The 27,310-nt window shown below is 38.2% G+C and overlaps 1 pseudogene; it reads left to right on the top strand.

Moving 5' to 3' along the window:
* The first annotated feature begins 18,297 nt into the window (after nt 1-18,297).
* On the top strand, nt 18,298-18,451 carry LOC147581854 (5.8S ribosomal RNA; annotated as a pseudogene).
* The last annotated feature ends 8,859 nt before the right edge of the window (nt 18,452-27,310 follow it).

Below are 27,310 nucleotides of genomic sequence, written 5' to 3'. Positions count from 1 at the left end.
TATTATGGAGAACATTTCATGTGCACTGGAGAAGAATGTATATTCTGCTGCTTTAGGATGAAATGTTCTGAATATATCTGAACCCATCTGGTCCAGTGTGTCATTCAAAGCCATTGTTTTCTTGTTGATTTTTTGATTACATGATCTGTCCTTTGCTGTGAGTGGGGTGTTGAAGTCTCCTACTATTATGGTATTACTATCGATGAGTTTTTTTATGTTTGTGAATAATTGATTTATATATTTTCATGCTGCCACATTTGGCACAAAGATGTTTATAATTGTTAGGTCTTCTTGATGGATAGACCCCTTGATTAGGATATAATGCCCTTCTGCATCTTTTGATACAGTCTTTATTTTAAAGTCTAGATTGTCTGATATAAGTATGGCTACTCCAGCTTTCTTTTGTTGACCATTATCATGATAGATGGTTCTCCATCTCCTTATTTTCAATCTGAAGGTGTCTTTAGGTCTAAACTGGGTGTCTTGTAAACAGCATATAGATGGATCTTGTTTTCTTATCCATTCTGTTACCCTATGTCTTTTGATTGGAGCATTGAGTCCATTGATGTTTAGAGTGAGTACTGAAAGATATGAATTCATTGCCATTATGATGCTTGTAGAGTTGGAGTTTCTGGTGGTGTTCTCTGGTCCTTTCTAATCTTTGTTGCTTTTGATATATATATATATATATATATATATATATATATATATATATATGGGTTTTTTTCACCTTTTCTCCCCTCAGAGAGTCCCCCTTAAAATTTCTTGCAGGGCTGGTTTAGTGGTCACAAACTCCTTTAATTTTTGTTTGTCTGGGAAACTTTTTATCTCTCCTTCTATTTTGAATGACAGCCTTGCTGGATAAAGAATTCTTGGCTGCATATTTTTCTGGTTCAGCACATTGAATATATCCTGCCACTCCTTTCTGGCCTGCCAAGTTTCTGTGGATGGGTCTGCTGCAGACCTGATCTGTCTTCCCTTGTAGGTTAAGGGCTTCTTTTCCCTTGCTGCTTTCATGATTCTCTCCTTGCTTGAGTATTTTGTGAATTTGACTATGATATGCCTTGTTGATGGTCAGTTTTTGTTGAATCTAATGGGGGTCCTCTGTGCTTCCTGGATTTTGATGTCTGTGTCTTTCCCCAGGTTAGGAAAGTTTTCAGATCTGATTTGCTCACATAACTCTTCTACCCCTATTTCTCTGTCTTCCTCTTCTGGGACCCCTATGATTCTGATGTTGTTCCTTTTTAATGAGTCAATGATTTCTCTAATTCTTAAATCATGCTCTTTTGTCTTCATCTCCCTCTTTTTTCCTGCTTCATTATTCTCCATAAGTTTGTCCTCTAAATCACTGATTCTCTGTTCTGCCTCACCCATCTTTGCCACCACGGCATCCATTCAAGATTGCAGCTCAGTTATGGCATTTTTTTATTTCATCCTGGCTTTTATATCTGCAGAAAGGGATTCTAATCTATATTTGACTCCAGCTAATATTCTTATTATCGTGATTCTAAATTCTGGTTCAGACATCTTGCTTGTATCCGTGTTGGTTAAATCCCTGGCTGTCGTTTTTTTCCTGCTTTTTCTTTTGGGGTGAATTCCTTAGTTTCATCATTTTTAAGGGAGAAAAGGAATTAATGAGGTAGAAAAAATTAAAATTGAAAATATTAAAATTAAAAAATTACAAACACACTCACAATAAAAATCGAATAAATGGTGCTAGATCCTGTGTGTGTTTTGGTCCGGGTGTTGAAAGTGGCTTCATAGATTAGAGGATAAAGGGGGGGGGGATAATTTGAAAATTTGAAAAAATGAATACGCTAAAGTAGACTAAGATGAAATGATGGATATAAAATAGAATTTCAAAAAACTTACATAAAAGTAAAAAATAAAGGAGGAAAAAAATTAAAGAAAAATATTTTTAGTAAAAATTGAACATAAAAATGAATTTTTTCTCTTTCTGTTTCAAAAAAAAGAAAAGAAACAAAAAAAGAGAAAAAAAAAGAAAGAAATTTGAATAGATGGACCAGTGAACAGACTGAAATATGACTGAAATTACTTCGTTTTCCCCTAGTAGTCAAATCATGAAGCACTTTACAGTCCATAAACTAATCAAGCAGTGAGACTTCTGTTCTTAAAGAGCGAGGTTTGGGGCGCCTGGGTGGCGCAGTCGGTTAAGCGTCCGACTTCAGCCAGGTCACGATCTCGCGGTCCGTGAGTTCGAGCCCCGTGTCAGGCTCTGGGCTGACAGCTCAGAGCCTGGAGCCTGTTTCGGATTCTGTGTCTCCCTCTCTCTGCCCCTCCCCCGTTCATGCTCTGTCTCTCTCTGTCCCAAAAATAAATAAATGTTGAAAAAAAAAAAAAAAAAGAGCGAGGTTGGCCCAGTTGGGCGGGGCTTAGTGTAACAGCTCCATTCTCCACTAGATGGCACTGCTAGCATACTGGGGTGGACTGTAGTGGCGCTTGTAGGTGCGTATGTGCATGAGCGGGAGTGGTGAAAATGGCATCACCCAGCTACCCAGTCTCTAGTACCAGAACCCTGTTCTCCCCAATCAGCAATTGCACACATGTCTTTCATCTTCAGCTTCCATCTACTCCTCAGTTCCACACTGTCCATGACCGGGCCCCAGGCAGCACATCCCTCCCGAGTTTTGTCTCAGATGTGGCTGCCTTCCCCAGCCCCCCACTTCTGAGGGACTGCAGCCTTTCCACTCCGCCCCTCTGCGGAGGGTCTCACCCAGCAATGGCCAGGTGCCAGCTGCACCCAGGAACGCTTGTGGGACCGTGCTGCTGCCGATGCCAGAGACTGCAGCCAGGTGCCAGCCCACCCCAGAAAAAGTTTGCGAGACAGTGTAGCAGCAGCACCTCAGGGATTATGGAAAATCATAACACACATCTGGCACCAGGCTTCACCCCTAACACCAGTGAATGTGGCCATTCTCTGGGGTCTGTTGTGCCCAGGTGGCCTCACAGCCTCTACCAAATGTCCTTCCAGTGTGTAACTACTTCTCCCCGTGTGGCTCAAGAAACTCCCAGACCCCACTCTGCTCTTGGGGATTTGCCCTTACCACCAGAGCACTGCCAGTTATCGAGCTGAAGAGTTTCAGACTCTGCACTCCCCCTGTTTACAGTCTTAATGGAATTTAAACCCTCTCCTTTCTCCTTTCTTCCTTTTTAGTTCAGTCCCTGCAGCTCTTTCCAATTTTCCACTTTCTCTCCAGCTGCTTTTGGGGAGGGGTGCTTTTCCCATATTCTCTGCCCCTTCCCCCATCTCCATCCTCTCTCCTCATGCAAAAGCAGCTCCCTGCCCTCCACGGCTTCTCTCTCCCCAAGTTCACCTCTCTATGCCACATACCTGCTGAATTCTATGGTTCAGGTTATGCAGATGGTTGTGTCAATCCTCAGATCAGATTTCTAGGTGTGCACAATGGTTTAGCATTGGTTTGGCTGTATTTCATGGACAGGAGACACACAAAAAACTTCCATGCCGTTCCACCATCTTGGTTCCTCTTACCTGATTTTTAGTATAGTTAAATGGATAAAAATACTTGGGACCAGTTTATCAAATAGAACCGAGAGTTTGTTAATACCATTAACCTGCCTGAAACTGATGTGAAATTTGGCCCATGATCTGTTTCCCCACAATTCGGGGCTGTCATATATACATCTTATTGCTATGACAGGACAAGAATCCAAGCTTACTGGCTGAATGATCCTTGATAACCATGTGTACCTGATGAAAGCCACTTGGGTTTATATGTTGGTAACTCAGGAGCCTGATGATAACTAGAATTTATAGCAGTCATTTCTCTTCTGCATTTCTCTGGTGTGAACAGATAAATTTTTTTTCAGAAAGCTTGAAGCTGTAATAACTCAAAGCATTGCCATAGAAACAAGCCACCACCATCAATAAATCAGGGGTGAGAAAAATATCCCAAAAATGTATAATTGCTGGTGAAAACTGCCCAAATCAAATAAAATGGTATGAATTTTGACCCAGGTGTATGTGTGGGTATATAATGAGATATTAAAAATGGAAAACAATTGAATTAACAATTGAATGCAAACAATTCAAGTGTTAGAAAATAGCATTTGTTACACGTGTATTTTTATTGCAAATGTGAAGGGTCGCACAAACACAATATTGATCTGGAGTAAATCGGAGCAGTGCTAACTTACCATGTATAACAGGTTCTATGCTGGGGTCATTTGTTCTCAGCAATAAGTGATTATTTGAGCTGGTACTGCAACAAATCAAGAAACACAGTACAAAAACATGCAAGAACCACGTGGCTATTATATGAGTTTTCAAGATTTGATAAAAAAGAGCCATGGTGTACATGGGCCGCTGGTTGTAAAATACTGTATTGGGTAGGTATTTAATTTGGGTGCCAGTTCCATCTGTAATTATGTTTCAGATTACCTGGTTCAAGAAGACTCTAAAATACTTAAGACGCATCTAAGATAAAAGCAAACAGAGTTAAAGTGATAAAATGAAAAGAAAATGTAATGGATACATCATAGACAGAAATAAGCTCAAATGGATTAAAGACCTAAATGTAAGGCCTAAAATAATAAAACTCCTAAAATAAAACATAGGCAGTAATCTCTTGGACATCGGCCTTAGCAACATTTTTCTAGATCTGTCTCCTCAGCCAAGGGAAACAAAAGAAACAATAAGCTAGTGGGACTACATCAAACTAAAAGGCTTTTGCACAACAAAGGAAATCATCAACAAAACAAAAAGGCAACTTACTGTATGGTAGAAAATATATGCTAATGATATATCTGATAAGGAGTTAATATCAAAAATATATAAAAAAAACTCACAGAACTTAACACCAAATAAGCAATCTAATTAAAAATAGGCAGAGAACCTGCAAAAACATTTCTCTAAAGAAGACATACAAATGGCCAACAGACTCATGTAAAGATGCTCAAATCACTCATCATCAGGGAAATGCAAATCAGAACCTCAATGAGATATTACCTCACATCTGTCAGAATGGCTGGAATCAAGAAGACAAGAAGTTAACAAATGTTGGTGAGCATGTGGAGAAAATGGAACCCTCATGCATTGCTGGTAGGAATGTAAACTGGTTCAGCCACCATACAACCCAGTAATTCTACTTCTGGGTTTTACCTAAAGAAAATAAAAACACTAATTTGAAAAGACATATGCACCCCTATCCTTATTGCAGCATTATTTACAATAGTCAAGATGTGGAAGCAACCAAGTGTCCATCAACAGATGAATGGATAAAGAAGATGTGGGAGATGCACACACACACACACACACACACACACACACACACACATAATGGAGCATCAGCCACAAAAAAAGAGTGAAATTTTGTCATTTACAACAACAGGGATGAACCTAGAATGTATTATGCTAAGTGAAATAAGTCAGAGAGAAAAAGACTAATACCATATGATTTCACCTATATGTGGAGTCTAAAACAAAACAAAACAACAAAATAGAAACAGGTTTATAAATACAGAGAACAAATTGGTGGTTTCCAGAAGGGAGAGCATTTGGGGGGAGGGGTGAAATAGGTGAAAGAGATTAAGAGGTATAATCTTCCAGTGACAAAATAAGTCATGCAGATGGAAAAGTACAGCGTTGGAAACATAGTCAATAATATTGTAATAGCTTTGTGTGATGAGAGATGGTAACTACATTTTTCATGGTGAGCATTTTGTAATGTATCTAGCTATCATATTTTGTATACCTGAAACTAGTCTAATATTGTGCGTCATTATACTTCATTAAAAAATAAAATGTAATGTGGTTTAAAAAATATAAAGAGTATAAAAATGAGAGTAAAAGGGGAAAGAGCTATAAGTGGGCTGAAGTGCACCATGGCTTTACCTAGAAGAGCAAAAATTAAAATATCATTTAGAATTGGCAAATGACATAACTCTTAAGCACTTGACTCTGATTGTCTCTCAAACTCTATTGGTTCTGTGGGACAATGGGGTGACTTGCAGATCGTTATACAGAGCTTGGTCTGGAGATAAGTACTGGACAGAGGTATAAAATGGGGAGAGTTTACATATCAGAAATGGCACAGTATGTCATTTACTTAATCTAATTTAGGCCTTGTTGATTTTGAAGTAACTGGCTTCCTAATCTTATTTCTTCCCCTATGTTCTCTCTCTCTCTCTTTTCTCAATGCCTCCCCCTCTTTCTCTCTCTCTTCCTCACTCCTTCTCTTCTCTCATTCCTGCACAAACCGCTGAAGACTGATGCTGTACAGCAGTCTGAGGTCAGAATTTTTCCAAACAAACAAACAAACAAACAAACAAGAAGTGCTGGCAAGGAAGTGGAGAAAAATGCGTGCTTGTGCGCTGTTGGTAGGAATGCAAACACGTGTGGCCACCATAGAAAACAGTATGGAGGTTCCTCAGATAAAAATAGAAATATCCTATGATCCACTAATCGCACTAGTAAGTATCAACCCAAAAAATACAAACACACTAATTCAAAGGGATACATGCAGCCCTATGTTTATAGCAGCATTATTTACAGTAGTCAAATTATGGAAACAGGCCAAGTATCCGTCGATAGATAAATGGATAAAGAAGATGTGGTATATATACGCAATAAAATATTATTCAGTCCTAAAAAAGAATGAAACCTTGCCATTTGCAATGACCTGGATGGAGGTAGAGAGTATTATGCTAAGTGAAATAAGTCAGAGAGAGAGACAAATACCATATGATTTCATTCATACATGGAATTTTAAGAAACAAACAAGCGAAGGGGAAAAAAGAGAGAGAGAGAAAGGGAGTCAGAGACAAATCAAGAAACAGACTCTTAACTATAGAGAACAAACAGATGTTTACCAGAGGGGAGGTGGGTGGGGAGGGGATGGGTGAAATAGGTGAAGGGGATTAAGGAGTGTGCTCGTCATGATGAGCACTGGGTAATATATAGAATTGACGAATCACTATATTGTACACTTGAAACTAAGAGAATACTGTATTTACTACACTGGAATTAAAAAATAATAAAAATTGCAAAATAAATAAAAAGTACATTACACACACACACACACACACACACACACACAAATGTATATAGACTCTTAAAAAAAAGAGTATTTGAAGTGAAATTTCACTTCAACTGTATATGGCTGCCTAGGAAGATAATCGGATCTTCTAAGTGATGATAGCAGCACAAAATGACAAACGGAAAAGGAATGTATTGGAATGGCTGATTTCTATCACGAGAAAAGTAAAGAACCAGACTCTGGGAGGATGGAAATCAGCTCTGGGGACAGCAGGTAGCAGGACCCGATGAACAGCCTTTACGGAGGCTTCCCTTGAGGGAAAAGAGCTCTCTACCTTTTTGAAGTATTTTTAATGCTCTGCTCAAAAGTGAACTCCAAAAAATAAAAATTAAACAAAACAAAACAAAAAAAAGTGAACTCCAAGAAACTACCTGGATCACATGCTAAATCACCAGACCATATCCAATAGGTAAAATATACTAGGTCCAAATGGAAGAAAATTAACCAGGAAAACAGAATAAATGCTAAGTGACAAAAGTTGCCGATGTCTACTGGAAATGTCATAATCTTTGTGCCCACACTGGTAGGTTGGAAGAAAGGGGCCAGAATAATTTATTCAGATATTAGAGATGCTAGGAGGCTAAGGAGTAGAGAAGAGCCAAAGAAGGCATAAGGCATAAGAATTCGAGTGGTTTATGGGAGCCCTCCCCGCTCATCTCCACCTCCTGGTCGTCTTTCCCAACTGCGTCATCTCATGGAACTTATTCTGTACTCACATTCACTCCTGCTTGTTCATACCTTTCTCCTTCTTTATGGTGTGGCTCCTGTCCAGGGACATACAATTTTCAAAGGGTTTCCATCTTTCTGGAATTTCTATGACTGTCCCTTTCAGAGAAAGTGCCTGAAGTTGCCAATGCCCATCCTTTCCCAGCACAAACGGAACTAGTAGTAGATGCCCATTGAAACTGTCTCGTGTCCCTTTCTGCGGTCGCTGTGCCCACTGAGTTAAAGCTCCCGTGTCGTGGAGCTTTTAGACTTTTGGCTCAAAGGGAGGTTCTAAGCTTATGAAAATAGATTCAATCTCCTTAAGTCAAGGTCTGTTCCAAACAGCCACTGGTGGTTGGGAAGATCCTGCCAAACCCAGAAACCACGGGTCTGTGCCAGTAAGCTGGCCACGGTTTTTCTGTTTTTTGTTTGTTTGTTTGTTTTGTTTTTTGTTTTCATAAGTTTCACATTTCTGTACAAAGTTTCATTTTCTAATTTGGAATTGTAAAGATTCCACCTGCCTTCACTTTGGGGCGGTTTCGAAAGCACTAGAAAAAATGGAGGGCGTAATCAAACCTTTCTTAGGTGGATTTTCATTTTTTGCTATGGCACCATGTGCAATTAAGAAAAACAAAACAGCAAAACAAAACAACAACAACCGTGAGGGCCACTACGAAAGCCACGTGCTCGCGAAGGCTTTCGGCTTCTCCTTTCCATACGTACCGCCAAGGGAGGTCCCTGAGACATTACAATGCCAGCTTCGGGGTCCCAAATGCCAGCCTTTTAAATAGCAGCGACACGGTAGCCGTGGGAACACAATAACAGACTTGTCATTTTTGTATGTTTGAATATGTTTATGTCCATAATCAGCTCATTATGAGATAAACGCATGAAGATGAAAGAGCAGGGTGGCATTTTAATCATTCTTACCCAGGACAAAGATAACTATTTTTTGGCATGGAAACTTTCCACTTTTAGTAAGAGACGAGTGTGAGTGGGGCCGAGCACGCTGTCAGTTCCACCAGGTTCGATTAATTGCCGAAACCCAACAAAAATAGCCTCTCACGGTTCCCATTGTTCTGCAGCTGTCGGCTTCAGAGCGCTTGTTGTCCCCTTCCTTGTGACTAATCATCATGGTTGCCCAGTTTCCTTTTTTGATTTCCCACCAGAAGTTGTGATGTTTCATAGGAAGAGAGGGCAACCCTCCCAGCATTTCTTTCCAGGCCTTTTGAACACATCCGTCCCGAAGCACTTGTGCTTTTCTCCCAATCCCTGAATTTCTTGACCTGCCTGGACTCCGAGACTGTGTTTGTGAGCAGGCATGCTTTAACCATTTGATAAGGGAGCCTGAGTGGCTTCCTGTTTGAAAACAGGTCAAAAAGATATGAGTCTTAAATGGAATGTGTGCACAAGTCTTAGGCCTAATGCTTTGTTTGGTTTTGTTTCAAAAAAATCTCACTTTGCTTCTTGCTGCTTTGTTGAAAAGAGTTTTAAGATTGCTAAATGTATAATCTGCTTTCTGAGTTTAGCAATTACTGCAAAAGGTTATATCATGTATTTATAGAACCTCATTTAGTTGAATGTCAAACTTCTAGCAACTTAATTCTTCAGAACATAGACCTGTATTTCAAGGGGAAAAGAAAGACCATTAACCTGGTTGCAAAAACTCCATGCACTAAAACCCAAACGCTTTTCACTTAGAAAGGTTTTAAAACTTGGCACCCTGCCTGGCATATATTCAACGCTAGGTAAGTGTTTGTGGTTATCATCAGAACTTATTAGCTGCTCTACAGACATATCTAGCAAACCTAGTTAACATGTTTCTTTGAAGAAAAGAAGGAGATCACTGACAGCATTTTCCAATGATGGCAAAAGATAACAACAGAATGAGAAAGTTGTGAAAATCTGCACCTGACATTTAGCTATAATAATGAGACAGAAAATTTCAAAACCACCATTGCAGTAGTAAGTTGCCCGCTTAACCTGCCGAGGGATCTGAAGTACATTAGACCATCCTTTAGAGACCCAAGCCTAACGATCATCACAAACTTTAAGTCATCAGGGAAAAGTCCAATTAGGTTTCATGTATTCTAAGAATGTAATGCAAAGTAATATTAAAAAAAAAAAAAAAAAAGTTTAAAAGGGGTAGACTGAGGCCCTAAACGGGACTGTCATCAAGTATCTTGAAGAATCTATGTAAATAAGAAAGCCTCTCCATCAGTGATCTCAGTTCTCAGTGACGCCTTGCTGGATACACTGATGGCTGTCAGATCTGAAGGTAATTCACCACATAGTCTGATGCTCTCCATGCGCCTGGCTTAAAGACAGAGGGGAACCCCACAGTCCTTCTCTCCCGGTGCCGCGCCACGTCTGACTTCCTTTAGAAAACAGCTGTCTTACTGTTCGGGAAGCCTCCAGCCTGCCCTCCGACAGAATGCGGCTCCTTTGCTCAGAATGAGTCACCGCGTCTATTTGCAACCCGCCTAACTGGTGTGTGTGTGCGCGGGCATCGGCTCCCCACAGTCAGCGGAGGCGGCATGGCTCGGACTTAGGATTCACAGTATCCTCCAGTTAGTTCTCTGACCTGTTTGTGTTTGCTGCAGGCTCGCTCCAGGTCACCACACATTCTTTTCCTCCTCTGTCATCACCGAAACCACTAGCAACCGTGTTGCGCCTCACACTTACCTTGTCTAGTGATTTTACGTCTGTGCCTTTGTTCCCAACGTGTGTCTCCCCAGACAGGTACCTTCCTCCCTTCTCTCCAGCCAGTTACCACCGCTAATTCCTCCACGGCTGGCCATGGTTAGTTTGGGGCAATTTTGTTCCCCAGGGGACATTTGGCAACGTCTCAGGACATTTTTAATGGTCTGACCTGGGGACAGGTGCTACTGGCATGCAGTGGATAGAAGCCAGGGAAGCTGCTAAACATCTCACGGTGCCCACGCCGGTCCACCGCAACGAAGGATCGTGGGGTCCAAACGGTCAATAGTGTCAAGGTTGGAAGACCCTGCACTCTCCCTGGTCCCTATTCTTCAAGTCTCAGCTCAAATCTCACCTCCCCTGGAAACTTCCCTGCCCTGTACTTCTTACTGTATGAGCTGGCTGAACTCCCCCTACTCTTTTTACTTCTAGTCCTTGCTATGTGCTCTTTCTTCAGCATTTCTGTACTGTAGCAAATTGCCTTTGTGTTTATGTCCTCTTCCCCAATTGGCTGGAAGTTCCTGCTGAGCCCGGGGCAGGGTCTTTTTCATCCATGTGTGGCCAGCACTCACACTAGGGCCTAGCTTATTGTTATATATTTTTTTAATGTTAGAATGATTGAATGACAAAGGAACAATCTTTTTTTAAGCTTTATGCCTTCGTTTTTCCATTAATTATTTGGCAGCATCAGAGACATCTTGCTGATCCTCTTGAGAACCTTTAAATGCAGAGCAAGCGGTTTTTATCTTCCTACGTTATGTCTGTGTTCTAGAGCATCTCCGCAGGGATGGCATCTTTGACGATAAACTCTGGATGGTGATAACAGTACATTTGAAGCTAACAGTGAGCCCATCTTTCGCTGCTAATAATTGACCGCACTGGAATTATTTTCTATTTAAGGTGAAAGTCACTGAAGTCAGATTGTCTGTGTTCAGATCTGGGATCTGCCATGTTCTACCTGTGTGACCTTGAGCAATTTACTTAAACTCTGTCAGTTTTCTGTCTAAAAAATGGGGGTGAGCATAGTACAGAGCTCATACATTTTTAAATGAAGATTAGCTGAGTTAATACTTGTAAAATACTTAGGAGTACCTGGCACCCAACAAGTGCTATGTAAGTGGTTGCTGAACAAGGATGGAAGGAGAGTCAGTATCAACCCCATGTCGCTGTCATGAATGCATCGAGTCAGGCAAACACATCTCATTCTAACATGTCTCTCTATTGCACTCTTGAAGAGAAACCAACGGACCCACGCTAAAAGATAAGCGTATTCACGACTTGCCGGCCATGTGTCCTGATCAAACCAAAATAACTGTCCAGAGCTCATCAAACTTTTTGCAGGCAGGTGATGGAGTGTCGCGTAATCTTGGCACAGATGCAAAAACCACTGATCATCTACGGTTGCCACCTGCTGCAGCATTCTAATTTTTCTGCTTCAAACACTGGCATTTTAATCATTCTGCCCATAGCAACTCATGTCCTTTAAATTAGCATTAAAAATTTATTCTTTTGGTTTATCCTTCCTGAATCAAGCTAATTAACTATCAGCTGAGAGGCCTTTAAATTATAACCTGAGTGTGTTACATTTTCTCATTTATAATGCCTCGACTAGGCAAATTGAAAACCCAAAAAGGAGTGAATTAATTAATGTTAATTAAAGGGTACAGCGTGGAACGGATGCCAGGTCAATCTTTGGAGTGCGCTTAGAAAGCCATTGTCGGGACTAAGTTGACCCTTGCAGCACATCACTTTGGACAAAGGACTTTGCCATGTGACTTTGTAAAAAGGGGGAAAAGAAAGCTAGAGATAAGACTAGAAGCAGCACTGAAGAAGATAGTACTTATCTGCACATTACATACATTACATATGCAATATTACAAATTCTCTATACTAGGAAAACAAGTAACCAAATCAGCTTTTGAAGTTTTTTTTTAACATTTTCCTGAAATCTCCCGTTTATATATTTTTTTTTTTAATTTTTTTTTTCAACATTTATTTATTTTTGGGACAGAGAGAGACAGAGCATGAACGGGGGAGGGGCAGAGAGAGAGGGAGACACAGAATCGGAAACAGGCTCCAGGCTCTGAGCCATCAGCCCAGAGCCCGACGCGGGGCTCGAACTCACGGACCGCGAGATCGTGACCTGGCTGAAGTCGGACGCTTAACCGACTGCGCCACCCAGGCGCCCCTATATTTTTAATTAGTAAGTATTCTCTGAATGTCTCCTACAGACAAGGTTTTATTAGACACTTAGAGAAATGGAAAGATAAGAGGGTCACCACCCAAAGAACTTACAATATAGAGTAGCACTGTCCAACAGAACATTCTGTGATAATGAAAATGTTCTCTATCTGCACCAGCCAATAGAGTTGCTACATGTGGATATTCAGTACTGCAAATGTGGCTTGTGTGACCGAGGACTTGGAGTTTTACTTTTAATTTAAATTTAAGTAGAATAGCCACATGCAGCTACTATATTGACTATTTCAAATCTAGAAGGTAAGACATCCTGCATACTGCTTGTTTTTATTACTTGAAGATTTCCAAAGGTTGGCAGTCAATGTTTTTCTCATGCCATATCATTGTACTTTTCTCTCTCTCTCTAGCTTGCTCACACACACACTGCTCTGTTTTCTATTCAGTGTAATATTCATCAACTTAAACTGATTTTCCTCAGGGCTGTGATGATCAACTTAGAGAGAAGAAACATATCAGAATTTCTGGAGTGAAGAAGAGAAAACAGCTGCATAATAAACGTTATAATTTGTAATGAGAAAATGAAAAAAAAAATACTTACACCCAAATTATGGGAAAGTGAAATGGAGAGGGAGTTTGTAGCATGCAAATGGTTCTCAACACAACGTGTACCTGTTCCCAAGGGGGGAATATCAGAATCTAGGAAGAGGTGGGAAAGAGGCTCTGACTTTTTTATGTTGAACTAATTGGTGCATGGGTTTACAAACTTTAGGAAATACTACCTTTACTTAAGAACATTTAAAACACATTGGTATTAAAGTACTGAAGGGTCTTTTCATCACATGCATGCCATGCACGTAACCATTATCTCAACAGCATGGGCAATTCACTGAGTGTTCTGGGGACAAGCAGCTAGGCGGTCTGGGGTTCTCCACAGAGTTGCTGACACAATTATGAGTTGTGTATACTAGACCATATAATTTGCATTTTACCTTAATAGTCTTCAATGAAAACAAAGGTATTAGGAATATAGTTGTGAAAAAACTGGTTTATTCATAGTTTAACAAACCACTATGAGTAAACAAAAATGCATTCAATATACAATAATAGTAGGACTCATTAATCATGACAAGTTATTTGGTTTTTTTTTAATTCATATTTATAATTCAATCGGTGTATTTTATAAGTAAGTACTAATTTCATGAGGTTTGGTACATTTACTTATATTTTCAAGCTATTTTATGTTCATTAAAGATGGATTTCAGGTTCAGTCATTTTCATTGTTGAGCTATTATGTTTCCTTATTTACCCCACCATCTGGTGCTTGACTTGAATAATACGAATATTGCCACCTATAGGTCAAAATGATTTTTTTTGTTTGTTTCTCAAGAACGCAATGTGGAAGAACTAAAACCCCTTGGAGAACAGATCTTTCAGATACTTGAGTTTGACAGCTTCTTAGAATTCATGCTTTTATCCATCTTTTTCCTTTTTTTTTTTTTTTTTTTGTAATTTTGCATGGGAAACTTTTTCAAAGATACTATATAAGTCCCTGACTTCTCAGTTGTTACACTGAAAATAATTAACATGTTTTTGACTATAAAGAATCATCATCAGTATAAATTATTGATCCAGCTTCTTTGGCCCTAGGCAAAACCATCACAGACTGTTGTACCCTTTGAGTATTTCACTCATTAGAATATTCGGTCACTTGTCTGGACTGTCCATTCACTTTTCACTGCTGACAGTATATATTCCTCTCTGACTTTTTAACTCTTCCATACGTTACTTTCAGTTTCTGTAATTAGAAACCAAACAACTACCCGAGTTAGAATTGTTGGCAAAATAAAAGTAATTTGGAAGTAAGTGTGTGACTAAAGTATTCATAAATGTTAGTTTAGGGCTTTGGGGACACAGACAAATTTTTGTAACTTGCTTCCTGATGCGCAGGTGTCTTTCTAACAGATAAGAATACTGCATAAAAGTTCTGGAGAGGTAACTCATTAATGACTTATTATTTCTAAGACTTATTCAACTATTAACTTTACTTTTATATTCATATGTGATAATTCTCCACACCTGAAGTGAAGTGTCAATTTTAATAAAAAGTTTTTATGACATTAAAAATATTTGAAAATCTATTATCTTCCATAAGTCTTCCAACTCTAGTATCAACATGCTATGTAACAGTTACTAAAGATGCTATACTTTTCTCCAAATTAGCAGAACATATTATTTGGAGCAAGCATGCAGAACATTATTTACTAATTTGTTAACTCATTGGATTCATAGATAAGACATATCCTGATATCCAGCAGGCTTTGAAAAACTAAATCACTCCCAAACTTTTAACTTAGAGGTGTCATATTCAGGTGGTTTGTGTAAGGCCTTGGACATTACTTCAGCACTTCAGAGAAATCTGGAGTAGATCTTACAGTCTAGCTTCTACTGTAGACTTTAACATTTATCAATAACATCCTAGTTTGTAACTTTTATGGGGGAAAAAAAGAGCTCCAGTTGGGCATCTATTATCTTTATTTGGAAAAGTTATTATCTCTCTATGTAAAATAATTATTATTTTTATTATTTTTAAAATGAATATCAGATAAGCAATCCATAAATAAAGACAAATTAGATAAATTGGGGAAGGACTCAGAAAATACACCATCTAGTTCATCTTGAAAAGACCAGTGGACAGTGTTTCTCCAGATGTTCTGGGAAGAAAAATATCCCACAGTTTCATGAATTTGAATAGTATCTAATATTAACCTCTTCTTAGATATTCATAATTCATTTTATAGTATTAAATATTAAGCATCCCCAAATGAAAAACCATATGCCACTTTGACCCAAATTTCACAAATTTTAGACCTTGGAATCCTTTCCTCTTGAAATGCTATTTAATGTCCTATTGAACCACCATATCTGGGCACACATTCTGGTTGTCCCTGGCTACTCACAGATAGATATTTGCTTCTCCCCTCTTTCCAGGCCACAACAGATCTGCACTTTTTTTCAACTTTGAAAGCTTTACATCGTCAAATCACCTGCTATTGTCCAGCTAAATGTAGCAGTCATCGCCTGTGTCACTTTTGGGCAGAGCTTTAAGGGCCACCGTGCAATTAGCCACATTCCCCTTTCTCTGCAAAAAGAAACTAAAAGTATGTATTACGGTGGAAGCTGGCTCAGCTGGGTTTTCAGCCTCAGAGAACTGAGGGTTATTTGTTAAGGCAGCATAACTTAGCTCATGCTGAATAATACAGTAGACTACGCAGCAAAAAACTTAAAAGTATAAAACAGTTTATAAGATTCCCAAGACGAATTGTAGCTCCAGAAACATATGTTAATGGAATTCTGCAGCCGTTTTGCCTTCCTTAAAAATCTTAGACATCTCAAAGGAAAAGTGAATACATTGAGAATGTTCACTTCGTGCAATTGTGATCAAGCCAGAGGACCTCAGTTCATGATTACACTGGGAGCTCTGAAATGCTTGCAGGCACACAAATACAGCAGAGTTAATAGTCATCCAATGTCTTGGCTCACCTCCTCAGGAGCATTTCTTTCTGTACACTGTCCTCACCTCAGCATTTCTTATTGTTCTCTCTACTCTCATAGGATTAAAAGTTTCTAAAATCTGAGTCAGTCTGTAAATTTGACAAAATTAATGTTGTTTCTCTTTTTCCTGAAAGTTGTTCTCCCCATTTGCTTTCTGGGACTCAAAAAAAAGGGAGGGGGGTGCCTGGGTGGCTCAGTCGGTTAAGTATCTGATTTCCGCTCAGGTCATGATCTTGCAATCCGTGAGTTCAAGCCCCGTGTCGGGCTCTGTGCTGACAGCTCAGAGCCTGGAAATTCCATCACTTCTTGGCCTTTTGGCTAAGATCAAGTGCAGAGCCTGGAACTTCCTTCAGATTCTCTGTCCCCCCCCCTCTCTCTCTGTCCCTCCTCTGATCACTCTGTTCTCTCAGAAATAAACATTAGCAAACAAAAAATTTTAAAAAATACTAAATTAAAAAAATTTGGGTGCTCCAGTCCCAAGTGGGAGCTCAGATTTCTCTATTGAATAAACTAGAGGTAAATGGACTTCTTCAATTATATACAGAAGAAGGGACAATTGATGTTATGTGTGAGGACATATGCTCTTTCCTGCCAGGAATTGGGTTGCTAAGTAAAGGAAACTTTACATCAGTTTACACTTGTATTTGGTACTAACTGTAGGAAGAGAAAACTCAATGTGAAATAATCTCTCAGTTATCAAAACTACATTTCTGTGGATTTTCCAAGCCACCTTGACCCTTAGTCCCATTACTTTTTTTCTTGCCTGCAGAACCCTGGAAAAGCTGAACCAATGAAATAGTTTAGAACAAACTAAAAAGAATAAGAGCTTATTTTCTTCTAAGGTAGTAACGTGTTCCCTTGACTTGGTCAGCTCTTCTGTAGAAACATTAATTCTTCAATCTTCTACAATTTGCTCATTCCTTCCTTTAACAATCACTTGGTAGTGAGTGTCCACTATGGGCTAGTTATTGGGCATACAAGGAAAGCAGTGAACACAGAATTTCTGCTTTTAAAATAATTCAAAATCGTAAACTGCGTTTCTTATAGAGTAACCAAGGATGATGTGTCATTATTTAAAGTAAATCAATTAAAAATTTTTAAAAAGATTAGTTTTATTTATTTATCCAGTCAATAAACCTATTTTAAGTGTTCAGTAGCCTCATGTAGCTACTGGCTACCATATTGAACATGGCAGAAGTAAAACATTTTTATCATCTTTTGAACAATGCATATGTAGGACACTAACATCATCACAGACAGTTTTATAAGATAGTATAGGCTCTAGGTAATAGAACTTACACATTTGTAAGCAATAATGTTGTGATGACAGTCTTCAGTAAGGGGTACATAATATCAGTGATATATAACTTTGCTTGGGGAAATTAGAAGAAGGCAAGAAAGATTAAGTAGAAGATGGCCAGAAAGACAAAAGAAGGTAATTCTAGACCATAATGTCAACATGTGCCAAGGCTCAGGTGCTTGACATAATGTATTTTTTGAAACTTGGAGGAAACTTAGTATATCTAGAATAGAGCATGGATACAAGGCGATATTAAAAGTTATCAACATGAATCTCAGGGAAAGCTAAAAACATACTTTAAGCAGAAGTGTAACATGGTCAAATACTTTTTTAGAAATAAGATTCAAAATATACTACAGATGGATTAGTAAACTGAGACAAACTTGTGATTCAAATATGTGGGAATAATCGAAAAGACAAACATTGGGTTTTAAAATCCTATCCACAAATTTGTGGATTAAAATAGGAACATAAAATAAACAAAAATTGTAGAGTATGGTTAAAGCCATTGGTCCATGAGGCTTCATATTAAATGTGCTCTAAATCAGATGAGGACCAGATCTAGACTTACTACCTGAAGCCAAGACCAGTAAAAGAAACTAAGCCATTTTTTCCATTCATAGGTAGATTTCAAATACTTCTAGTATCACACAAGAAATAAAGAGTTGGAACAAATGGAGAAATACTTTTGAATTTCTGGAGGAAAATGACTATTAATCTAGAATTATAAGCCCAGTTATATTGTTATTTAAAAATCAAGGCAATATGACTCAGTGACTGATCCCTAAGCTCATTGACAGATGAAGAGCACAGCTAGCTGTGAGAATTAATGTCAATTACAGGACACGCTGATCATCAACACTTGAAACACGCTTGCAGCCCTAAGTTCTTTTCAGAGCTATGCCAAAACAAAGCAAAAAAATCAAGGAAAATAAAGATATTTTTAGGTATCAAAATAAATCAAGAGATTTCACCACCCACAGTCTCTTGTTAAAAAGTTAATTAAGGGAGGTACTTAAGCAAAATAAAGTTTGAACCCAGAGGGAAATCATGATATACAAGAAAGAATGCTGTCCATGAAAATTTAAAAATAGGTTAGTAAGTTTATTTAACTATTAATTGAAAAAAAATAAACTGTAAGAAAGCTGTAAAATCTATTTCATTAGCTGTAAAAATATGAAGTATTTCATGTTAAAAATAATATTAAGAACTTCTAGTTTGTAGTGTAACACATAAAGAGTGTGGAAAACATCACCCCATCCTAATAAGAAATAAAAAGCTGAAAAAACTGAAAATCAACAACTCTTCTAAGATCCATCAAAAAATTGAGGTCACAGTGCAAACCATTGACCCCAAAATTAAAGAGACAGATAGAAATACAGAGAATTACAACTTATTTGTTACCCATGAACACAACCCACACCAGAACCAGTGATATAGTATAAAAACCTAAATTGTATTTTAGAGAATTCTATGAAACATTTAAGAAAGAAATTATATGAATTCTCTGTAATCTCTTCCAAAATACAGAAGAAGAGGAAATATTTTCAAACTCCTTCCATGAGACTAGCATTACCCTCAGACCAAAACCAGGCAAAGACATTGTGAAGAAAGAAACCTAGAGATTATTATTTTTCAGGAACATAGATGCAAAAATCTTCAGTAAAGTACCATCAAAACAATCTAACAACGTATAAGAACAATTATACACGATGTTCAAACAGGAATGTCCAAGTGGAATTTATTTCAAGTAAGCAACATTTAGAATATGGCTCAACACTTGAAAATCAATTACTGTAATCCAGCACATCAACAGACTGAAGAAGAAAAATCCCGTAATCACTTCAATACATGCAGAAAAAGAGTTTGACAAAATTCAATGCCCATTCATGATTAAAAAAAAAAATCAGGAAAGTAGGAATAGAGGATGACCTCCTCAACTTCTTAAAAAAATTTTTTTGTTTATTTACTTATTTTGAAAGAGTCAGAGACAGCATGAGAGGGGTAGGGGCAAAGAGAGAGGGAGAAAGAGAAAATCCTAAGCAAGCTCCACACTGCCAGCACAGACCCTGACACGGGGCTCGAACCCATGAAAATGTGACATCATGACCTGAGCCCAAACCAAGAGTGGGATGCTTAACCTACTGAACCACTCAGGCACCCAGACCTCAATTTCTTAAAGAAAAGCTTAAAAGTTCCCTGCCATTAACATCATATTTAATGTTGAGAAACAAGAAACTTTTCTACCAGTTCTGGTACAAGGCAAGGATGTTTTCTCTCACCACTACTTCTCTTCAATTGCATATTGGAAATCCTAGATAATACAGTAAAACAAGAAAAGGAAATTAAAAGTATACCAATTAGGAAGGAAGAAATAAAACCATCTTTTTTCCCAGATGATATGATCATTTATGGAGAAAATCTCAAAACAAACAAACAAACAAACAAGCAAACAAAAAACTCCTGGAATGAATATGTAATTATAGCAAGGTTTCAAGACATAAGATTAATATACAATAATTAGTCTCCTTCTCATATGCCAGAATTTGAAACTAAAAACACTGTAACACTTCCATTAGCACTGAAAAAAATAAAATACTCAAGTATAGATCTAACAAAATTTGTACAAGATCTATATGAGGGAAACTACAAAACTCTGATGAAAGAAATCAGAGAAGAACTAAGTAAATGGAAATATATTCCATGTTCATGGATAGAAGGACTCAATATTATCAAGATCTTAGTTCTTCCCAACTTAATCTATAAAAGCAATGCAATTCTAATCAAAATCCCCAGAAGTTATTTTATAGATATTGACAAACACTCTATGAAGAGGCAAAATATCCAGAATAACCGGCACAATATTAAAGGAGAACAAAGGTGGATACTAACACCACCTGACTTCAAGACTTACTACAAAGCTACAGTAATCAAGACAGGGTGGTATTGGTGAAAGAATAGACAAATCGATCAATAAAACAAAGTAGCCTAGAAAGAGAACCACACAAATATGGTCAACTGATCATTGACAAAAGAACACAAGCAATACAATACAGAAAAACCATCCTCTTTGATAAATTCTGGTGAAACAACTGGACATGCACGTGCAAAAAAAAAAAAAAAAAAAAAAAAAAAAAAAAGAATGTAGATACTGACCTTACACATTTCACAAAAATTAACTCAAAATGGATCATAGATCTAAATGTAAAATACAACACTATAAAACTCCCAGAAGATAACATAGAAGAAGATCTAGATTATGTTAGATTTGACAATAACTTTAGATACAACACTAAGGGCACAATATCCGAAAGAAATAATTGATAAGCTGGATTTCATTTAAATGAAAAAAAAAATCTGTTCTATAAAAGACAGTGTCAAGAGAATGAAAAGACAAGCCTCCAGAATGAGAGGAAATATTTGCAAAAGACCTATCTGATAAAGGGCTTATATTCAAAAGACAAAAAGAACTTCTCAATCTCAACAATAAGAAAACAAATACCTTCCCTAAAGAATGGGCCAGAGACTTAAACAGACACCAAAGAAGATATACAGATGGCAAATAAATATATGAAAATATGCTCAACTCCATATGTCATTAGGAAATTTCAAATTAAAACAATTATGAGACATCACTACAAACCTATTAGAATGGCCAAAATCCAATATGCTGGCAACACCAAATGCTGACAAGGATATGGAACAATAGGAGCTCATTCATTGCTAATGTGAATGTGAAATGGCATAGCCACTTTAGAAGCTCTCTTAAGACAATAGTACTTAAGATACTGTGATCTTGGCATAGTGATAGACAGAGAAAATTGATAAAATACTATAAAACATGCAGAAATAAACCCATGTAAATAAAGAAATGTGATACATGTAAAATTAGCTCTTAAACCAATAAATTCTGGAGAGGCTACTTATTGAATGGTGTTAGGACAACTGATTGTCCTTCTGAAAAATAAAACTGAAATTAGATTGTCACACTATATACTAACATTAATTCTAGTCATTTTTGTGAATTTCCAATAAGACAGAATTTCATAAGCAAGACACAAAAGTACAAATCCCAGAATTAAGGATTAGTATAGTCAACCACATTAAAATAATAACACCTGTAGAGCAGATACTTTCATGAGCAAAGTTAGAAGACAAACCACAGACTGAGAGAAGATACTTACGTGCATGTAACGCAGAAGATGAGAATTCTTAAAAATTCTTCAAAGTAAAGAATAGTTACAAATCAATAATCTAATAAGAAAAAATGGCAAAGAATATAAATAGGCTCTTTATAGAAGATGAAACCCAAATGCCCAATAAACATGTGCAATAATTTTTAATTTAATCTCAATAGTAATCAAATTTGCATCTCTTAGATGCAAATATGATAATACTGGAAAAATTTTTAAATGAGGTGGTGCTGAGATATTGGTGAATATATGAAGAAATAAATTTTTACATCCACATTGGAAGACAAATTTTCACTAAATTTGTTACAAATGTGCATACCTATAGTTCAGCAATAATACTTCCACATATATATTCTTAAGAAACTCTTATACATGTTCACAAAGAGATATGCACAGCAATGTCCATTATGATATTCTCTATCATAGTATATGTCTTAAGACAATTTAAATGTCTACCATCATGGATGGATATATTATAATATATTCATAGAATGACATAGAAGGGAATTCTTTGTGTCCAATGTGCAGAAGAAATGTTAATAGTCATAAAGAATAAGTAAATCTGTTTCTTGGTAGATAAAACTGAGGTAGCAAACAACAAGTTATCAATAATAAGTCAATAAAAAAAACCCAACTTGCTGATCACATCTGCACTTGTGATATTTGAAATGTGCTCTTCCGAGGGCACCTGTCAACATGTCACAAAGAATAAAGCAAATATCAGGTCAGCACTTCTAAATCTCTGGTATAAATGCTCCAGTGTAAAGCATGATTGCTAATTAAAGAGTCTAGTTCTTGCATTGCCTTCTTTAAACCTTGACTTCATTGTTTCTTAAAGTTCTAACTTATTATGTTTCTTATGCCACGAAATATCTTCTTTCTTAATACAGCTAAGCATAGACAATGCATCTCCTGTTTACTGAATTATTGCCCTATAAGACTCTGTTGACTCTATTGTTGATTCTAATATTGGAATAAGGAAATGCACTCTTGAAGGAATATAAAATACTTTATTCCACTTACAACCACTTCTTTGCTGGGAGAGGACTTACATCACACAACTGACTTGGATTCATTCCTAAATTTAGACATAGATAACCTTTTATTCTTTGTAACTAAAAGAGAATGTCTTGTTTTCTTTCCACTGGGAATAAATCATCTTAAAAATATACCAAAGAACAGTAACTAGAATTTTTTTACAGGGCACTGCTTGGTTTCTCTCAATTTCACTCCCTCCCTCTCTCTCTTATCTTAGTACTGCTGACCTTCTGTTATGACTCTGTTAAATTAACATTTGTTAAGTGGAGCACAGGGTGCCAGATGATGAGCCAGGGTTCAACAACAGACCACAAGAGAAATTGAAATAATTGAAGTAAAGAAGTTTATTACTCACAGGTCCTAGAAGAAGTACCCCGTAAGCCACACAGAGAGGTTAAGGCAGAGTGTAGAGAGAGCAAGGACCTGAGACACAAGCCTATATTGGGATCCATGGGTGGAGTGCTTTGGGGTTTCCAGGCTAGGGACAGGTAGCTCAATTTAAAACAGATGAATGGGGCTTTGGTAATCCCCACAGGGGTCTTATCTAAGGGTCCCATAATAGCATACAGGTACTGGGAGGCTGCTGTTATTTGGGGCGTGTACTTGCATGAGGGACTAGTGTCCATGTAAAGCCCCCGAAGGCTGGTTGGCCAAACAAAATGGATACCAAGGCAGCAATACCATGAGTAGTTTTCAGATGTGACAACAATCTAGGTGTGACACTTGCAATACTCTGAGGACCTGAGGATAGATTTGCTTCATTAAGCTGGACAGTTGGTTTTCCTCTTTTTCCCTTAACAATTTTATGTTCATCCCATCTAATTGTTAAACTTCCTTCTATTGACATATTGTTTCCCAGGGTGTTCCGTGGATAAAAGAGAAGATATTGGTGCCCCCACCCCCACCCACCCAGCCTCAGACCCAGCATTTATATTTCTATCCATAAGACATTGTGACCTAGCCACTGGTTGCTGAGTGGTTTGTTTTGTTTTTGTTTTTGTTTTGTAGGTACAACTGACATACAACATTTGAGAGTTTTTCATTAATGCACATAATACCTTGGGGTGTAAAGTGCTTACCCACAAGTGTCCCTATTCAGCTCTTCTGCCGTGGGGTGTCCTGGGTCAACTGGGTCTTCAAGCCTGATCAGTAAGTGCAACAAGCCATATAATCAAGATGCAGAAAGGAAAGGGAGTTTTGATCCAAGATCTGATCATGCCATAGCTTTACATGTGGTAAGAGGAGATGTTGGTCATATAATATGCTGATCATGGTTATTTCATAATTCTGCTCAAAAATAATGCAGGGCAGAGTAGGAACAGGGCCTGATTCCTGGTAAATGGGTCTAGTGAGAACAAAGTAGAAAGTGGCTTCTCTGCTTAATTGTTTGGGACTTAATGCAGTGGCTCTCTTGTCCTCCCGGGGCCTCTCAAACCATTAAGCACGAGTGTACCCAAGAAGAAAGTGGCCAGATCAGGATCAGATTTGGGTTTCCCCAAAGAGTTATGCCACTTCTTTGCATCAAGGAAGTGCCTGCCATACTATGTGTACCAGTTGGGGCAAATTAGCTATTGTAATGAATAACATTGGTCTCAGTGGCTTAACACTTGCAAAACAAATTTTTTAAAAGTTTAGTTCTTGTTCTTGACATAGTTCCATATAGGTCAAGCCCTCTCCTAAAAATCTCTCTTTGAGAGAATGAATCAGAAAAAAACCTACTTCCATTGTGTCTTTGGGTCATTTTGAGTTCTCCTCTTCCAGTCATATAAAAGAAATCATGAGTCAGGATCATGCAAGTTGTTTGAGACGCCAGACTTGTAGGCCTTATACACCACTTTCATTCACATTTAATTTCCCAGAACCCAGTTATAGAGCCCCAACCCAACTACAATGGAGGCTTTTAAAATGTGGATGTTCAATGTGTCCAAGAGGAGGTAGGATTGGCGAGTATCTAGTAAGCTCATGATAAAACCATTACGATTTTTTCCACTCCCTGCTACACTCAGTTTAAAAGAAAGAAAGAAAGAAAGAAAGAAAGAAAGAAAGAAAGAAAGAAAGAAAGAGCTCCTGATAAATTGACTGGATGCCTTGTCATTGTTTCTAGTCAGCAAAACGCTGGAGGCTCAGCTGGGCTAAGTCTAAGGTTAACTATATCCAGCTATTGCTTGAGGGTTCAGCACATCCAGAATCCTGAGACCAATTTTGTTTCTTCTAAAGTTAAATTTAGAAATCTGGGTCACTACATAAGTTATCAGCATGAAGTTAAGTATTCTCTTGTTATAGCTGTGATCTTGTGTCTGTTAAAAATTGTCAACCCTAGAGACAGGCTGCCTGGTTTGTATTCTGGATTGCTACATATTGACTTTGGGCAAGTTGTCTCATTTTCCTTTTCCATAAAATTGGAGAAATATACTTAACACCCTGGGAGTTTGTGAGAAATAAATTTGAAAATCTGTGAAAAGCACTTAGCACAGTGCCTAGTTCCTGAGCCACTGTTATTACCATTGCCTTCAACATTTACCAATGCTGGATTAACAATAATTGGGTCCTAGTCCTATTTACCCAGAATCTGAATGACTGTCAGTTTTGATCTGTGGGTATATCCATGGAAAGGCACTGTCTAGCCCCTAGTGGGCTGGGGGCATCTAGGGCAGACAGTTCAGAGAGTGAGGCCATGAGAGAAACTGTGTAGAACCCCCCAAAATGAGGGATCTTGAGTTACCTATGCCAACAGCCAATAGACAAGAGTGACTCGTGAGAAGATAATCCACTGCCAGGTCCAAGATTCAGTTAGACTCCAGTATTCAAAGAATCACCATTGAGCCTAGGTAAGCCAGGGTTGAATGGAATCATAAGAAAGGCAATCTGTGGAAAACTTGGGTCCAATACTCAAACAGGCACCATGACCCTGTTCTAGTAATGTGAGTGGGTAGAACAAAAGAAGGGAGAAGGGTGGCCCATAGGAGGGACAATGACAACAGAAATAAAATACCTGTACAGAATAGGAAATGGTTTTGCTAAAGTTGCCTTTTATTCATATTTGAGGCACTACACTGTCCTTCTAAAAAATCTCTGCTTTACTCCGTCATTCCATTTCTCTACAAATGAGGTCTTGCCTTATTCTGATCAGTAATCCTGCCTCTCCATTTTAGTTAAAGTCTGAGATTATTTTGCTCTAAAAATGCCACATTTCTCTGATGTCCAATAGTTTTGTGGGCCTCAGTTTGTCATTCTAGATCCATCACCTCTACTTCCAATCATCCACTGGCTCGCCTATCTGATTATGTAGCAAAATTTTTTTTTTTACATTTACTTTTTGACCCTGGAAAATTCTGTTGGCTTACCAGACGCTAGACTGTCAGGGTACAGCTAGTCCTACTACAGTTCAAGGTCTGATCCTGCCTCTGGTCATATTTGGGAAATCCTATCTCTAAGGAAGACACATCGCGTTGAATTAAAGTTGTATCAAGAATTCAACTGATCAGGGGCACCTGGGTGGCTCAGTTGGTTGAGCGTCCGACTTCAGCTCAGGTCATGATCTCACAGCTCTGAGTTCGAGCCCCGTGTCGGGCTCTGTGCTGACAGCTCGGAGCCTGGAGCCTGCTTCAGATTCTGTGTGTGTGTGTGTCTCTCTCCCCCAACCTACTCGCATTCTGTCTCTCTCTCTCTCAAAAATGAAAATAAACATTAAAAAAAAAATTCAGTTGATCAATAGAAATTTTCCTTTATTGACGTTTACTAAACTTTTTATAAAATTTGAATTGAAGTTTCTTTCAAATTCTCTGGCATCTACAAAAATAAACTTTGGCATTTTTTTTTATTATTAAACAAGTCTTCACACGAAACACTTATTTTCATATTTTATATCAGTACGTTTTAAGCTAGTTCTGGGTTCCTTGTGTAACCATTTCCCATGTTCATTGCTTGTATCTCAGGCAAAAAATGCTTTCTCTCCAGGGTGATTGGGTGGCTTATTTTGTTAAGCTTCTGACTTTGGTTCAGGTCATGATCTCACAGTTTGTGGGCCTGAGCCCCGAGTCGAACTCTGTGCTGACAGCTCAGAGCCTGGAGCTGCCTCAGATTCTGTCTCCTTCTCTCTCTGCCCCTCCCCTGCTCATGCGCGCTCTTTCTGTCTCTCTCTCTCTCAAAAATAAATAAAAAAGGTGGGGGTGCCTGAGTGGCTCAGTTGGTTAACCATCCGACTTTGGCTCAGGTCATGATCTCGTGTTTCAATATTTCGAGCCCCGAGTCAGGCTCTGTGCTGGCAGCTCAAAGCCTGGAGCCTGCTTCAGATTCTGTTTCCCTTTCTCTCTGCCTCCATCCGTGCTCTGTCTGTCTCTCAAAAATAAATAAAACGTTAAAAAAATTTTTTTTAAATAAAAAAATAGGAAACTGCTTTCTTTAGGCAGCCCGGTGATATGCCATTTGAAAGGAAATATTGCTCTTTGAACATTATGAGCAACCGTGCTTAGTTTTAAAGGGCCTCTTCTACACATTTCCAACATGACTCAGAGAGAAAAATATGTTTGCTCCTTGTCTCCAAGGTA

Source organism: Puma concolor, chromosome B1 (assembly GCF_028749965.1).
Source record: "Puma concolor isolate L17-30 chromosome B1, mPumCon1.1.hap2, whole genome shotgun sequence".
NCBI lineage: Eukaryota > Metazoa > Chordata > Mammalia > Carnivora > Felidae > Puma > Puma concolor.
Note: the sequence above shows the minus strand (reverse complement) of the source record. Positions and strands in the feature narration are given on the sequence as shown.